The sequence below is a fragment of the Vespa crabro genome, chromosome 22 (assembly GCF_910589235.1).
Source record: "Vespa crabro chromosome 22, iyVesCrab1.2, whole genome shotgun sequence".
Classification (NCBI taxonomy): Eukaryota; Metazoa; Arthropoda; class Insecta; order Hymenoptera; family Vespidae; genus Vespa; species Vespa crabro.
This window is the reverse complement of record NC_060976.1, coordinates 3,453,067-3,471,087: the sequence shown is the minus strand read 5'-3', so window position 1 is coordinate 3,471,087 and position 18,021 is coordinate 3,453,067. Positions and strand designations below refer to the sequence as shown.

The 18,021-nt window shown below is 38.9% G+C and overlaps 1 long non-coding RNA gene across 1 annotated transcript in view; it reads right to left on the bottom strand.

Annotated features, from left to right (window-relative positions):
- The window catches only part of LOC124431813, a 17,495-nt gene extending 6,903 nt beyond the window's left edge, over positions 1-10,592 (bottom strand). The window contains exons 1-7 of the long non-coding RNA XR_006944114.1: positions 10,101-10,592; positions 9,495-9,868; positions 6,272-8,742; positions 5,015-5,223; positions 4,386-4,929; positions 1,649-1,799; positions 1,203-1,344 (exon numbers count right to left, since the gene is read on the bottom strand). This is a non-coding gene — a long non-coding RNA (uncharacterized LOC124431813). The remainder of the gene's footprint in view (positions 1-1,202; positions 1,345-1,648; positions 1,800-4,385; positions 4,930-5,014; positions 5,224-6,271; positions 8,743-9,494; positions 9,869-10,100) is intronic.
- Between the last annotated feature and the right edge of the window lie 7,429 nt (positions 10,593-18,021).

The following is an 18,021-nucleotide window of genomic DNA, read 5'->3' as shown; positions in this document are numbered from 1 at the left end:
AAGAAGAAAAGAAAGATACCTTGGATTCCTTCGTTCGCTCGATTAGTATGGAAGATAAAGAAAAGAGAATAACCGACGACCAAAAAAGAAAAAAGAAAAAAAAAAACAAAAAGGAAAAAAGAAAGGAAGGAAGGAAATTTTTCCAATCCCACTTGGCATCCGTGCGAACCGGATTCTTTCCGTTTCGACGGTCCGTAACTCAAAGAATTAACGCGAGTTACTTACTCTAATACTAGTTACCTCAGCTGCGAAAGTGCGTGCGTAAAGGAAGCGATGATAAATTACGAATAACGCTGGCCTCTTAATATAACGATCATGTATTTATAACGTGTGGAATGGACCGTAACTCGAGAGCAGGTTGAACGAAGAAAGAATAAGACGACGACGACGACGACAACGACGACGACGACGACGAAGTGCAAGAGAGAAAGAGAAACAGTCAGAAAGAGAAAGAGAGAGAGAGAAAGAGAGAAACAGACAAACAGACAGAGAGAGAGAGAGAGAGAGAGAGAGAGAAAGTAAAGCCGCGTGGTTGATCTAGTCGGCGAGATAATTCGACTTCTTATCAAGTCGGCTTTAAGTAGTTTCGTTCATTAAGGTGGACGCAAGAAGAGGCCGACTGACTCGCGCATAACAGTCTACGTAATAAAACGCGTTTGTACGAGCTTCTTTCCCTCTCTCTCCCCCTCCTCCCTCTTCCTCGACCACCCTTCTCTACCTACTACTCCTTCCAACCCCTTTTTCTCTTCGCGCTCGCTTCGTACACACCGAGCTAACTACTTATCAATTACAATAATGGGACTATTAAATAATAATGGCGGACACGTTAGGTGCAAGGGCAAACCTTTATGACTATAACTTTTATAACGAGCTAGGTGTTAGGCGGGTACTTCTCATTTATAGGATATAGTGCAAACACCATATCGGTATTCCTACAAGAAAATATTTTATTCTCTCTCTCTCTCTATATATATATATGTGTGTGTGTGTGTGTGTGTGTTTTATTGTATCTATATATTTATCCTTTTTTCGTCTCCTCCTCTTTCCATTATCATATATTTTATACCGATAAATCTGACATCTTTCACGTGCGCTTGGTGATTTAATTATCGTTGGAATTCGATGACGAGAGTAGATTCTCTTTAAAATCGTTATTCTTCTGTCCATTAGAAAATCAAACGGCCATTTATTTTCACGCTTACCTTTATGGTTCACAGAAGTTGGATATACTGTCTCCTTCGTTCTCTCCCTGTTGCAATGTCTCCGAGGAATCGCGGATTTTATTTGACGAATTATCGAAGTCTCGTATTCCCTTTGGCCGCCGTTCTAACTTCTATTTCCTATCTGGCAAGAAAGATCAAATGTTATTTCGTTATATGCGATCGATCGGATCGCATGAGAATGACGACGACGACGACGACGAAATCGTTCGAATTAGATTAGAAAGGTTTAGATTAGAAAAGTTTCGTAACTGTCTCGACGAGTTTAAGCCTGATACTCGAATAGGGAATAGAGGAAGAGGAGAGGAAAAAGAAAACAAAAACAAAAAGAGCAAAGGAAACATACGCGTTCACGAGAATAGGAAAGTTTCAATGACTTTCGTTTCAAAGAAATAAGAAGAAAGAAAAACAAAAACAAAAAATCTTACTTTTCGAGCACGAATCGAATTGTGTCGAATCGATCCCTCAATGGAACTCCAGATACGACTTTTTCGATCATTGTAAGTCAAGCATTGCCACGTCCTGTTGTTATTGTCCTCTGGTTATTGGAAAGAATGTAAAAAAGTTCGAGGAACGTCGCTGTAAAAAGGAGCGAGTTAATCGAATAAATGATACGCTCATAACGGTTGTCCGGGAGTGTGTGCGGGAGGGAGGGGGAATAGGAGAAAACGATAGCGTACAATTCGAGCGCGTCGAATCGTAATGTCAAATTCTACATGGGTATCATCGTACAAATCTTTCTCACCCCGTTCGCATCTGCTTTCTTTCGAACTTGAAAACTTTTTTTCTACGTATTGTAAAAATAAAAAAAGAAATAAAAATGAAAAAATGACAAAAAATGTGAGAGAGAGAGCGAAAAAAATAGCAAAATAAAACGAAAAAAAGACACGCCGCCAAAATGTCTTTTATCATTCCTCTTCTACCTTAAATACTTATTTTTCGTTCATTTTTATTTTGAAACACATCGAGGCGAAAGGCTTAAAGTAAAGCAAGATCAAGAAGGATCCGAGAGAACCGTGCTTTGTCGTTTAATACTTTTTATCTTCTAATCTCTCCTCGATCAAAAGGAATGTCAGAGATATCTCAAATCAGGTGGATGCCTTTAGCTTACCAATGCATAATGCATACCTTGCTCTCCCGTATAGTCCATTTAAAAAACTTTCCAAAGTACTGACTTGCTCTGCCTTTAAACTCAACACTAAAACTTAGCCTCGATTCCGGTAAAAACGAGCTAATAAAAACAATGACCTTCGTGAAAAGAAAAGAAAAGAAAAGAAAATAATGAGAAAGAAAAGGCAAGAAAAAAAGAAAATAAATGAATGGATAAAGGAAATTACATAAATATTTTTATATACCTGTATAGGAACTCTGTAAAATTGTTTAGAACTAAACGACGATGTACTTGTAAAATTTTTACTATCGATATACTTTAACTCTTTCGTTGTTACCTACACGTAATTCTTCTCTTTTATTTCCGCATAAGACTCATTAAGCCTTCCGCCTCGGCGTCCCGCCGATTTACTTGTGTTTCTCGACGTCTAATAAGGATCATATATCGCGTAGGCGACCTCCTACGTGCCACCTCTCTTTCTCTCTCTCTCTCTCTCTCTCTCCCTCTCTCTCTTTCTCTCTCTTTCTCATCCGCAAATAGACGAGACGTTCGAATAATACGCGCGTCGCGTCAAAACGTGGTGCTTATTGTTACCAGCTCTACGTGACAGCAAACATACTAAACTACTATGTATAATAATAATTTTCCTATCATTACATATATATATATATATACTTTGTATATACATATGTATGTCTATATAAATAGAAAAATAGTTTATATTCCTATTATCCAGTCATCCACAAAATTTCAATGAGATATTCATACATCAATTATTTCCTCTAACAAATTTGAAATATAACTATCATTCTTTACCGACCAATCGATAACGACTGACAGTACCAATTGAGTTCACGTTACAAAATCGTCTTGTGAACTATTTCGCTTTCTCTCTCTCTCTCTCTCTCTCTCTCTCTCTCTCTCTCTCTCTCTTTTAAATGGACCACCTACGCGAAAGCATGCTCGAGTGTATCGTTAAGGTTGGCAGCTTTTTCTCCGTTTTAGGCGAGGATCTAGATAATTCATGATTAATTAGATATTATAAGCATTATTGATGGGAAACAGCAGGATCGAGACGAAATTCTAAAAGAGATGAGGAAAGAGGAGGGAGAGAGGGAGAAGAGAGAGAGAGAGAGAGAGAAAAAGATGAAAGAACGAACGAACGAATGGATGTACGAAGGAAGAAAGAAACGAGCAAGTGAGTGAACGAACGAACGAACGAACGAACGAATGAACGAACGAACGAACGAACGAACAAACGGACGAACGGACGGACGGACGAGCGTCACGGAGATCGGATCAGAGAACGGTAGGTGGTCCATCGAGCCTCTCCAGCATCCACTTCTCTCCATGGAGGAGAGGAGCTCTGGCATCTCCTTCGGCTCCCGAGATCTCTCTTTCTTTCCTTCGAGGTTCTGTGTCCGTACCGACTAGCTTCGTCGACTGACTTCCCTTCCTCTCTTCTTCTCCTCCTCCTCCTCTTCTTCTTCTTCTTCTTCTCCTCCTTCTTCTTCTTCTTCTTCTTCTCTTCCTTGCTTCACAACCTCCTTGCTCTCCCATCCTCTGACATCTCTCGAGACGCGCAAGAGCTACACGCGGAATCTCTTCTCTACCTTCCTTCCCCCCTTTCTCTCTCTCTCTCTCTCTTTTTCCCTCTCTCTTTCTCTCTTTCCTTCGTATCCCAACCAGAAGACTTTCAAAGTAATCGACGTATGTACACGAGAATAAGAAAAAGAAAAAAAAAAGAAGAGGAAACCGTATCACGATCTTATTGTCATATCACGATAGAAATCTTGTCAATACAATTACGAAGAGAATTGATCTAAATATTCTTACATTAGATACATTTATATGATTTATTCTATTTAAAGGATAAACTTATTTAATAAGAAATGCGAAAATCGTTTTAACCTGATGACTTTGAAATAAACGCCTACATATACGTACGTGATGGGAAGTAAAAAGAAATGAAGGACAAAAAAAGACAGGAAAGGAAAAGAAAAGAAAAATACGGGGCACAGAAAGGTTAAGAACCACTGCGGTATACTACATACACCATCTGCAGAAACGATCCAGAGGCAGCGAGAAGGAGACGACGATCGTTCGCGAGCGACGATCGCATCTCGAAGCAAGATCTCTTTCTTTCCCTCTCTTCTTTACCAAGCTCCTTGGTCCTTCTCCATCACCTTCTCCATCGACCACTACCATCAACTCTCGTTCGCAGTCTCTTACTATCGAGGATCGTACAACGCGTTTCCCTCGCAACTTTTTTCAACGTCGATACGTATGTATGTTCGCGTGGACCTTTTCTCAGTTTGCACAGCTTCTTCTCCCACCCCTCCTCCTCGTCCCTTCTCCGCCGATCGAGTTTGACCCTGCGGGTCGTTACCTCCTCGATCGGGCAGCACGGTGGGCCCTTGACGAGACGAGGCCGCCCCTGACTGTCCTGACGCACAATATACGTCATTCTCCAATGTCTCTCTTATCCTTACAGACATTTATCAAAATTAATCAATAAACTTTTACAATTACCGATACTTCCCATTTTTAATCTTTTCCATTTTAACGAGTTCGATTTTGTTTTATCAAGTTTGTTAACTGAAAATTATAACGAAATTATTAGAGAGATATGATGGTACGAATGATTTAACGGAACGTACGATCGTTCTAAAATTGTTCTTACGTTGTTCTTGCTTTGTTGTTGTTGTTGTTTTCTTTTCTTTTACTAAATACATCCTTGATTGAGAAAAACGAGCTCTCGTCGTATAAGGAACACCTTTACTCTTGTCGTTGTTATTGTTGTTGTTATTCTCAATAAGAAGAAGAGATTTCAATAGCGAATAGAAACGGCAATAAGTCCGGATGTGGTTGTGGCCATTGATCGACAGCTCCCTAGAAAATGAGTTATATATCAAATAAAAGAAACGATGGAGGATCGATCAAATTATATTATTTTCAGAATGCTTATTTTCTTGTTGATGGTTTTTAACAAATAATACACCGTGTTATGCAGTGAGAAACGATATTGGCATTTGATGAGAATATAACTTTGTCGTTTTATTTCACTTGACTTGTATTAAAACTTGAAAAGAATAATCTATCCATAAATATGTGCTTCTCATTGTTACTCGTGCGAAAGATATATATATATATATATATATATATCGGAATCTTCGGCTCGTGACAACGAGATGTCGATTGAATAGGTCCTTTTCTCCAGTCGCGATTCAAAACGAAAAAAAAAAAAAAAAAAAAAAAAAGAACTAGCCGTAGCCAGTGCGTTAATCTCATGAATAAATGTATCAGTATGAAATCGTCGATGACCTCGTATAGCGATTCGAACGTCGCATTGTGATTTGATTGGGGAAAGTCAAGCTTTTCCAGGTCTCGAAGAGATTGGTAATGTGGTATTATCTTTAGAAAACCAGTCGAAGAGAATTTTCCCGACTCGAAGGAATCTGCAACGTCGTCATCTTCGTTCGCGATCATTGAAATAAGAAAAGGAGGATCGAGGATCGATAATATCCCGGCGGCCATATCCTCGACCCGCTTTAATAGAGACTCGCGAACAAGCTCGATAACAATCGTCCCTAAGAACCGTTGCGTCAGCGAACCATTAACACATCTCCGTCTCTATCTCTCTCTCTCTCTCTCTCTCTCATAAGCTTAGAAACTCTCTCTACCTTTATATCTATCTTTGTCACTTCGGTCTTTCTCTAGTTTTATTCTATTCTACTCGCGAAGAGATTCTCGAATGGAGCGTTCGTTAACGATCCAAACCGAACGACTCGATTCGAAACGGATGAAATCGTTGTAACACGAACGGGTCGCGCACGCACGCCGTGTAAATTATCTTACAAAGCGTCAGTAACAACGACAAAAGCACCGGCCTGTAATTTCGGTAGCAAGCATCGTAGAGTCGGAAGCACTCCCAGCTTACACGATTATTTATTCTATTCGTTCTCTTCTTCGTCTTCTTCTTCTTCTTCTTCTTCTTCTTCTTTATCCTCTTCTTCTTTTTCTTCACCCTCACAAAAGAGGGTCCTCCGCTCGATTAGTACGTCAGTCTTTCCTTTTCTTCTATATCCTCGCGGTATATGATCATTTTTTTGCCCTTTACCTTTGATAAAAATGAATACAGAAATTTCAATAAATCATAATGGCCGATACTGCGGAAAAATAACGCACATAGCAACAAATGATAATACGATTAATGGTACAACTAAAAGCTTCATCTCTCGTTCGAACGTTTACAGGATTGTTAAAGATTGATCATGAATTTTTTTCATTTTTCTAACTTTCAGACAAAAATGCATTTTCGATGAGTAACGAATTGATCGTATCGTTTCGTTGATTAATGAAATTAATTTAAACTAAATTAAAACAGATTCACGTTAACTATGTTCTATTATTACAAATGCTATGTAATAATAGAACGTTAAATTTTTCTTCGACAATTTCGAAGATTATCTTCGAGTATGACTTATCCTACAATCATCCTTCCAGGCTCTCTCAATACTGTTCTCTTATTTCAATACGTCCATTGAATAAATATCTAAAAGGTTACCTTGATACGCGAGAAAGGTGTATGTAAATAAATAAAGACGTACGTATATACGCGCACACATATACGTGATACGTTCGTAGGTAGAAATAACGAAAGCGTTCAACTTTTGACAAGACATACAACTCGTTATATCCGACGTTGTGCAAACTCTCGGTCTTAATTAATGACCGTAAGTTTGAAAAGATTTTTAATCTTAAGGGAACCAAGGAGGCGGAGACTGTAAGGCCGTCGGACCTTTTTCAAAAGCTAGTTAAACCCGTGTCGGATAAGTCGTTGGTGTCGCGACGTTTGTGGCGTAAGGCTTTGGTGATGATCGTGGTGGTGGTGGTAGTAGTCGAGAGACTCGTTAAGATTTTCGTGACTATGATACATTTCCAGATTCCACGTTATCTTGCGTCGAGCGATGTCCTCGCTGCCATCAAGAGCCTTGATTTACATCGTTATTATTATTAATTACAGCGCAGCCTCGTAAAGGATGAGCACTTAAAATTTTTCATCGTCGATGAATACGAACGTGTGCTTGTGAATACAACGTTTTATACGATACATATACATACTTGGATATGTTTCTATGTGAATGCGCGCACGCGCGCGCACACACAGACATTCTAAAGTACACGATCAACTGGTGTAAGAGTACGTACATACGACCGCGGTGCGGTCGCTAAGGACAGTGGCGTAGCCGTGGATCTCTACTGGGAAGCCGTGACATCTGACTCCAAAAGATACAAAAGGGATGGGCGTCTGGGTAGCGAGAATGAAAAAGAGTAAAATAAAACGGCCGTAACGATCTGTTAGTCTACACGAATAAAGCGTATAAGGCTCTGAGAGATCGAGGGGCCGCTTATACAAAAGCGAAATACAAAATAACTGTTAAACGTTGATAAATTTTCGAAATGGTTCCCTTGCGATGATGGTAACGCGATGCTGGAAGCTCGATTATCCAAAGAAAACCTTGCTTATACTTGAAGAAACTTCAACAATGTATTACGCTAGATAAGTAGTAACATAAATCGTATTATCAAACGAGTCAAGGATCAAAAATTATTACATCCTCCTTTTCATTCCTTTGTAATAATTTTTAAGTTCTACTTGCATATTACTCGCAACAATACGATATATTTATGTACAACGATCTTTTTTTTTATTACATTCCCCGAGATAATCAACATTATAATATAAAATTTCATTTACACGAACGATATTTTCCCATCCGATCGTTATAAAAAAATTAACAAGTTTTCTATGGGAAAGGAGACAAATCTCCAAGAGAATTCGCGATTACCGTAGGGTCAACCACGAGCTTATCCCAAAAGAAAATAATCGATAATACTGTCGTTATAACAGAAGGCAGTATCATTTATAATGTATTTAAGAATCCAGATGTCGGTTGCTTCTTGAATCCTGTTAGCCAAGGATCTCTTCTGTGGATGCTGCGTAGCGATTACCCCTTCCATCTCTTTTTCCTTTTCTTTTTCTCTCTCTCTCTCTCTCTCTCTCTCTTTCTCTTCTTCCCTTCTTCTCACTATCCATCAACCGATCGTACCTCAGTATCTCGACTACGCTACTGACGAAGAAACTCTCTCTCTCTCACTCTCTCTTTCTCTTCCTCTCTTACACCGTCTCTCCTCGTTTTCCACGTGGATAGGCATGAGCATGAATCATCTCGTAGGTGCCTGCGCGTTCACACTCGTCGAAGGACGTAAAGGTGGCCAGGAGGTCGATGATGTTGCCGCTCGAAGTATCGTCAAGCTGGAGACAAGTTCTCTTCGAGTTCTCTCATTAAACGAGCGTGCGTTTCTTTTGTCGTCGTGATCGTGGATATAAAGTTGCCACTTTGAAATCTAAGAGGAAAGGAAAAGAAAGGAAAAAAAGAAAAAAAAAATGAAATAAACAGAAAACGTAAAAGAGAAAACGAAGGAGAAAGGAAAGGAAATAGAAAAGAGAGAGGGGGGGGGGAATCGATCACCTACCATTACCTATCGAGCCTACCACACGATATCGAAAAAGATCGAGAAAATGCTAACCTAGGTGGAGAGGGGAAAGGGAAAAAAGAATTTGTCACGCAATTCAAATCGTAATAATAAATTCTTTTTTCTATTCTTTGCCCATTGATATTTCTATCTTTCTCTTTCCATATCGTATTTTGAAAGACGAACGAATCGATCGTTATTCGCCGGGATTGGTGCTCGGTATCGTTATTGGCAGACCGCTGATTGTGAGAGGAGACTGCGAGAAGAGAAAATAGAAGCGAGTGAGAACAAAGAGCGTGGAGAGGAAGAAAAGATGAGGGTAAAGAGAAAGAGAGAGAGAGAGAGAGAGAGAGAAAAAGAGAGAGAGGAAACGGAGGAGGGTCACGCCTGTCGGCACGAGCTCCTTCGAAGCGCGGATACTTCACGCAGGACTCGTAATTACCCATCGATCGATACGCTCTACTCACGATCTCCTTCGAAACTTCTTCGTCTTCTTCATCTCGAAGAAGTTTTTTCTCCAATTTTCTATCCCTTCTCTTTTCTCCCTTTCATTTTCTCTCTCTCTCTCTCTCTCTCTCTCTCTCTCTTTCTCTTCCTTTCTCAAGATCAAGCATCTCTCTTACCTTCGTCGATGCCAACGTGACTTCACGGACGTGTCCATGCTCGCGAGTTTATATACCTTGTGTGTCTCGACGAAGCTTCGCGTTCGTTTGTGGTAATTACAGCGAGTGCGTTGAACCTGCAGACAAGAGGTTCGATGTGTGGTCCAACGGAGATCCTGCGCCGGCAGGTTCCTCTCTTATAATTCGTGGCGGACCCTGATCGGTGAGATAAGCTCGCTGTCTCAAAACGAATTTTTGACTATCGAGCCTTTCGTTCTTTTTAACCAATGCGTTCTTCCCCTCCTAATCGCATCATGGTAGAGTTTAAAAGCGTCAAAGGATGATCATATATTTCTTTATCCTTTCGTTCGTCCAATATTTCTTCCATAATCTTTCTTAAAATTAAAACAAAAATATTCGTATATTTAATAACATTATTAACGATAAGAATAAGGAAGAGAAAAAAATGTTTTAATCCGATTTAATCCATCGATACATATATGTATAATATCTCGAATTGATAAGGTGAAGTGATAAACGAAAATATGTTTCTCTGTGAACAAAGAAACGACAATTCACGTTTATTGTTCATTCTGTTAAATTTTATTTAATAATTATTATTCACACGGTTAAATCTTATATTACACTCTCGTGCTACTTCTCTCGTCTACGTCCTATTTCTTACTGCCCGATTCTCTTCCAAATCTTAACGACTCGGTTTGTAGGTCACAAAAGAAATTGTAAATAATAAAGGACAATGGAAGGGAGGGCTATGAGACGCGCGGCAAATCTATCTATAAGAAAGTATACTTTCTTTACATATATATATATCATTGATTTTCAAAGATCGATCGTATCGATACTTTACCTATCGATCTTTGAAAATCGTGAAACGTAAAAGAGAACCACTGCTACGACGATATTACACACACTCTCTGGACTAACGTCCATGGATCGTTAATGAGGCGACGATTAGATCGAGACGATATCAAAGGATCCAAAAGGATTCGCGAGGCATCGCGGTGACGAATCGTGAGACACGAACCGACCGAGCTCTCTTGGATTTCTTTCCATTCGATATAGGAGATATCGTCGTTCAGCTGAGATTTTCTGACGTGACTCAAATCCTTAAGGCATTAAACTTTCCAAGAAAATAAATATGAATAAAAGAAAGATGAAGAGGGAGCGTGCCAATGAAAAAATAATTCTCTGCAATAATGTTGTTAATTTTTCGCCTATATGCACATCTCAGAAATATATATAAATAGATATATATATATATATATATATATATATATATATATATATGGATGCGTTTCATGCGTTACACACGTACATATGAGCAACGTATAAATATATACATATATACGTACATATATACATAGATAGATAGATGCTACCGTCGACTGAAAGGAATCCATGAAAGACGTGGCAGTGCTTTTCGTCGACGCTACGTCGATTCGATTTCGAGGGCAAGTCGATGCTTGAGAGAGTCGAAGATCGCTCCTCGAACTAACGGAACTTCCTGCCAGTCGGTACTTGGTAAGCGTTCTCTCTCTCTCTCTCTCTCTCTCTCTCTCAACGATCTCTCGTCAAGTAATTGGCGTCGTAAAGAACGGCGTGCGAAAAGCCTCGCAAAGCGCGCACTTATTTACAAAACACCGATCACCGACACGGAAAGTTGCTCATAAAATCGGCGTAACAAAGATCGTACACACTCTACTATGTAAGAGTAAGAGAGAGAGAGAGAGAGAGAGAGAAATGGATAGATGGATGGACGAATATATCTATAGATAGATAGATAAAGAGAGACGGAAAATATGAGGAGCTGATGGAATCAATTTAAAAATTGTAAAAATTATTGGAAAATTTGATCACGCGGGATTAATTATTATTAATTATAATTTCTCCTTTAATTTCTTCAGAGACTAATGACGAACGAAATGCGACGATTATTAACGGCAATTAGTTGAACCCGGAGCCATTTAATGATTTGCCAAGTTATTTCGCAAATTTTATTCGACGATAAACCTTTTATCTTACCGATCGTCTTGTTCCTTGGATTCCCCGGGTACAACGTATGTATGAAGATATAAAACCGTGAGAAACCTCTACGAAATTTAATAAAACGTAACTTTTAACGAACTCTTTTTAACGAACGAAACGGACAAGTTCGTTTCGCTCTGACGGTTAAATAAAGACGTTTTCATATGATACAGAATAAACGAGAGTGAAGATCACGAAAGGCGGGAAGAACATTTCAAATCTTTAAGAGGCTTTAGTGAACCTTCTTATAAGCATATCTTCATATGTACATACATACGTACATACCGTACATACATATATATGTACGTACATGCATACATACATACGTATATATATTACGTACTATAATGTCGCGCAAGGATAATTAAAAGCACGAATTATTCCCTCGTCGCAAATTTTGTCCTACTTGCATCTTGCCAGAATATACCTGCAAATTAAGGAGAGATAAAGAGAGATAGAAACAAAGAAAAAGGGAGAAAACGCTTCTGTAGCAGCGGATATCTTGCAATGTCTCTCGTCGCGCGTTCCAACTCCTATCTCTGTCTTCTCCGATCTCCGTTCCTACTTATTTCCTTCGTTTCTCACCGCCAAAACTCTTTATCTCTTTTTCTTTGGCATCGCTTGTATTGCCACGATACACAAACAGCTCGATCGTATTAAAATAATCAACCCAATTTGAACGTTATCTCGCATCTCCTATCACGCATACAAAAGGAAAATTCCTTTATTCGCAACATTTTTTTATATCTCCAACAAATACCAATTTCCGAGAATACGAATTTCCTTCGAAGACCTTTTCTTACTTATCCTATTTCATCGAGCAAATTGATTTTTCAAATTATCACATTTCTATATAAAGATTTAATTAAATTTTTTTCCAACAGCTGCATATATAACATCGTATACGTTTAAACGAATATATTCATGAAAATCATTAAATTTTTTGTAACGCCCAATAGATGAAATATTTACAAAAATAGAATACGGTTTATAACGGGTTAAATGATCGTAAGGAATATCCGTGAAAGAGGTCGAAAGAAAGAGATCCGTAGGCAAGCGCATCAGTGGTCCCTATCTCAGTTGGCCTATACCTTGGTACAACCATCTCATACACATATATACCTACACCTATACCTACATCAACCTGTACCCTACCTGGCTGTCTACCCTCACTATATTCAGTCTGCCGACCGACGAACGTTGCGCCGTATCTGCGCTAGAATCGTAAAGGCACGAGTTTTACGAGCCGTTCCGTGAAATTAATACACGTGTCTCGCATTCTCTCGAATTCGGTGCCGATTATGCGTACAACCAAGGCACGACAACGAGTGGTCTGGGGGACCAAAAAAGAAGGAAAAAGAAAAAAGAACCTTTTTCTTACTCTTTTTCATCATCTCCATCTCTCTCTCTTCTTTTCCTTTTACCATCTCTGTTTCTTTTTCGAATGGTGAAGAAGGGATGGGTGTGTGTGTGTGTGTGTGTGTGTGTGTAGGGCGGGAGGGAGGGTCTAGGGGTAGGGACCCGGCCTTCCGTTTCTTCGACCTTTTATTCATTTTCCAGTTTCGGGTTTCTCTACCCTAAGACGTCGGAGGAGAGTCCGTCCAGTTCGTCGAAAGATAGGCTAATTAATCGAGCCGGGAAACGCAGGAACGTCCGCTCATTAACGGGGAGTGGAATAAAACGCGATAGTGTCGTGTAATGAGCCACGTCTACCCTTCGCATTGTTCAAGACCAATCGCGTCGTAGGAAAGGTTAAAGGGCGAACAGTGTCGTTGAACAGAGAATGCGAGAGGCTTCCTCCGTAATGAGGACGAACTGAAACCAGAAAAGAGTATTTTAAAAGAGAAACTGTATCAGTCTCCACGATACAATACGTATTTTACAAATGGTCTGTCCTAACAATAAATTTTCAACCGAAACGAATGATAAAAATTTGAAAGAATAAATATTACGTATTAAATGAATATTAAAAATATAATATCGATATAATGTGAAAATATAAAATATTAATTATCGTCCATCATAAATCTAAACATCTAATACTAATTCGTAACCCATTCCATGAATTTCTCTTTTCCTATCGATGTACTATCGGTTCCTAACCAACATCGATCGTTTCTAACGAAGAAAGCGATTCTACACGAACCGAAAGGAAGATCGAAAGATAGAAAGAGAGACGTTGCTGTTCGTCCGAACTCTTTGTTAATCTTTCCGATCGATGATTTTGTAACGAGGGCGATCGTAGGCGTGACCCCGCCGATCGATATCCGTAATTGTCCGTTCGAGACAGAGAACGTTCCAATGGTTGTTGCAACTTTTCTACCAAGAAAGACAGAAAGAGAGAACTGGTCGCGAACGGACGAAGAAATTGATTTAGGTCTGTAATTTCTTTTTTCTTTTTTCTTCTTTTTTTTCTTTTTTTTTTTTTGTTTTTTTTGTGCTTTTTTTTCTTTTTTAAGGGCTCGATACAACAGATTTCTCACGAGATAAGAATACTGTATAAAAAGCAAGATTTAAAATTACGTTATGAAAGAAAAAGAGAGAGAGAGAGAGAGAGAGAGAGAGAGAGAGAGAGAGAGAGAGAGAGAGAGAAAGAAAGATAAGGACCTTGCAAATAATTGCAAAATATAGATCATAGATCAGAAATGTTGCCAACTTTTCTATTCATAATGTGTATGATAATTATGACATAAAGGCAAATAAATAAAAAAGATAAATGAAAATTACTTAGAAAACGGTTAGTAAAATAACAAAGTATCGACGTCGATCATCTGAAATATGAGTAACCACGACAACGCGTGTAATTTTCGCAAAGATCTTCGAAGGTAAGTAACCGTAAAGGTAAAGGCGTTGGTTATGGCTACGGCGAACACACATGAACGACGACAATCACTGAGAATTTCGAAACGCTTACTAAGAATCGCATTCTCGTACAATGGTGCGACGTGTCCCAGAGGATGTTAAGTACCCACACAATTTCCACGAAGAAATTAACACGGTTGGTGTAACGAGACTGCATTTAAAACGTAATAGATGTGCTGATCCACGAATGAAGAACTAAAAATCTTAAAATTTTATATCTTTTCACGAATAAAATAGAAAATAATAAATATCACTTTTCTCATCTTTTCAAACGTTCAATACGCTGTAATCTTTCATACGAAAATAATTTCCTATTACTATCTCCTGGAATTGATGAAAAAAGGTAAAAAATAAAAAAAAAAAAAAAAAAAAAATAAAAACAACGAAAAAGAAAGAAAAAAAGTTAAAAATAATCGTACAATTAATAATCTACTTTTGCCTTACGTAAGTAAATAGACGAAATTCTCTTGGGCATTACGTCGATGATACACCATCTGTAGATATTGTCTAACAATCGACAAAAAAAAAAAAGGAGAAGAAGAAAAAGAGAAAAGGAAAAAAGAAAAAAGAATAAGAGGAAAATAGATCAATAAGAATATAATGACGCAAGAGAAAGAGAGAAGGCTGATTCGGACGAAATGCGTGCGAGTCTATTCGAGGTTACCGAGATCCTATCTGGCCTCCACCCGCTGGGTCACCATGATGTATCGATCTTGTACGTCCCTGGGTAGTCTCAACCCCAGGCTTGTTCGCCACACCATCCATCGCTACTCACGAGACCCGCAGCTTCGCTTGATTTCATACGTGAGTCGATGAAACATGAATACCTTTAACGCCACCTCGCTCTGTTCGTAGGATCACGCGGCAAAGAGACCGATAATATACATACGTAGAGCTTCGTGCAGACTCGTAAAAAGAACAAATAAAAATTAAAAAAGAAAACAAAAAAACGATGAATGAAAAGAAAAAAAAAAAGACAGAGAGAAAGAGAGCGAGAGAGAGAGAGAGAGACGCTTCTATCTAAATGGATTATATTCGCACTTAAGTACTCGCTTAGACGGTAGAACTGGTTCCGATATTGCGCCAAGTTGCCAAGCGTAGATTCCGATCGTGCGAAAGTCTTTTCAATACGGGCGAGAAGAACACGAGATGGTAGTACCAAGGTACGGACTGACAATAAGATTTATCCTTAGAACTGTTCCCTCGTATACTGTGCAAGTCGATTGGTACTATCGTGGAATAATAATATAGACTGGTATCGACATTGAATCAAGCTAAAAAGATATTTCATTGTTGTACCGATCGAATAACAACAGCTTACATATCATTACAAGGTGGTCCAGTATTCTCAAAGCACGTGAGTCGGCGTGACACGACGAATTTGTCACGCGTTAGGTCACGCTACGTGCTCGCTCATTCTTTATATATATATATATATCTCTCTCTCATACTTTTTTTACCTTTTTCTACCATGTCGCTTTATCTTCCTCTCTCTTTCTTATTTCTTACCTGCTCTCCTGTAGGTGCTACTTGCGCGCATCGCAACAACTCGGAGCAATAAATTTCTAAGACGAAAAGCAGGGAGTCACATAGCCGCCATCGCCATCGCCATCGTCGTCGTCGTCGTCGTCGTCGTCGTCGTAGGTGTCATAATCGTTCTTTCTACGACAGTACTTCTTGGCGCCTCTTCTTCTATCTCGTAACGAGCAACGAGTACGAATACGAAAAAGGATTCTATACGCCTGTAGCGTTATGTATCCTTGTTACGGTCTTACGCGATTTGCATGCCGGTTGACATTCTTTTCCATCTAAGAAGATTCTAGCTTGTATCTCGGGAATCGTTGAACAGATCAGTACGACGTCTTCCTCGAGTTAAAGAAACCATATAGAAACTGACCACCTGGAAATTAACGATGATAAATTAGTTTCAGTCCTTCTTAATAATATATTATTTGATTTAAGAATGATGGCCCCTCACTCTCATTCCAATCGCGATATTCGTTTTCACGGAATGATCATCGCCGGATTAATTTCAAAGCATGTCCGACGAATTACCCTTCCCTATATAAATTCTCTCGGCGAACGTCAAAGCAATGGCTCAGAAAATCGTCACGCTTTGACTTACGACACGGTGTATATACGTCGAAGTAGGAAATCGTTTCTAGATCGTGTCGTGTTTCTTTCCTTTTTATTTTCTTTTTCTTTTTCTTTCTTTTTTCTTTTTATCTTTCTTTGATATAGCGTTAACGGAAGTCCAGCTCGTGCCGTGAGACCGGAATCGTCCACTTGGAATTTCAGTTGGTCGCATTGATGTTGTGAGGTCGCTCAAGAAAAAGGGAGAGAAAGAGAGAGAGAGAGAGAGAGAGAGAGAGAGAGAGAGAGAGAGAGAGAGAGAGAGAGAGAGAGAGAGAGAGAGAGAGAGAGAGAGAGAGATAGGAAAAGAGAGACGAAGGCGAGAACGTCCTGTTGGTTGTATGGCGAGAAATCGTAATGTCTTAGAAGAAAAGACTATGAGAGGTAGAGAAGAAAAGTGAAACGGAGAGAGAAAGATAGGAGGAACTAAGAGGCACAAGGCACGAGCAAGGGCATGCGCGAATCCGCGTCTAATCATGAATTTAACGCTTTTTATAGTGTCGTCAGGATTCTTTTGTCGACGGATCATTTTCCCACAGCTACTACTATGGGGGCCACCGTGAATGAAACCTGAACGCTGTCGATGCTTTTAACCCATCAACCGAGTTTTATATGTTCGAGATCGATTTTGATATATACATATATATCTATCTTTTTATATATATAGTTTTATACATACACGTACACACACGCACACACACATATATATATACATATATACCTATTTATAATGTACAAAAATAAAAATTTTTTTTTCGCTTTAAATCAAGACGTATAACGTCTCTTAGAGAAAGAAAAGCAAGTTCGTATGAAAGGCAACGCATCGAGTACGCCTTCTTCATCGATAGTGTACGACTCCTTGATTGCCACGCGTCGAAACGCTATCGTGAATCAATCACTCTTCTTTATTTTTTACGAGGCGTTTATTGTAACGCAAGGCGGCGCCCTATACTACCGGTAGTGAAAGAGATCTCCTCTTCGATCGATTGATCGGTTATTAAATACGCATGGCCCATCGAACATCGTATATGTACCTTGTAATTATCACCATCATTCTTATTATACCGCTTGATACCCATTCGTTACTACCTTCGTATAACGTGTAATTAGAAGAAATGTTTGTTACCCGTATCGCTTCACAATGCGAGATCCAATCAATAAATCGATCATCGACAGTTAAAAACAAATCCAAATTTATTAATTTCAATGATCTTTAACATCGTTCTTCTTTCGGTGAATAAAATTTTCTTCCTGAAATATGATGTGGCCCACGATAAATATTATTATATACAGCATTAATATCAATTTGATTATAAGTCTAATAGCAAGCAATTATTAGAAAGTACATATATATATTTAATTCGTTATCGTAGAAAAAAAAAAAAGTTACTTGCGCCTGCATTAATGTTACAATATCTATTAATTTAAAAGAAGAAATTAGCAAGAAAGTGATTCGCGAGAAAGCTGTTTCTGAAGAGAACTTTTTATGATGACCGTGTGAATGTAT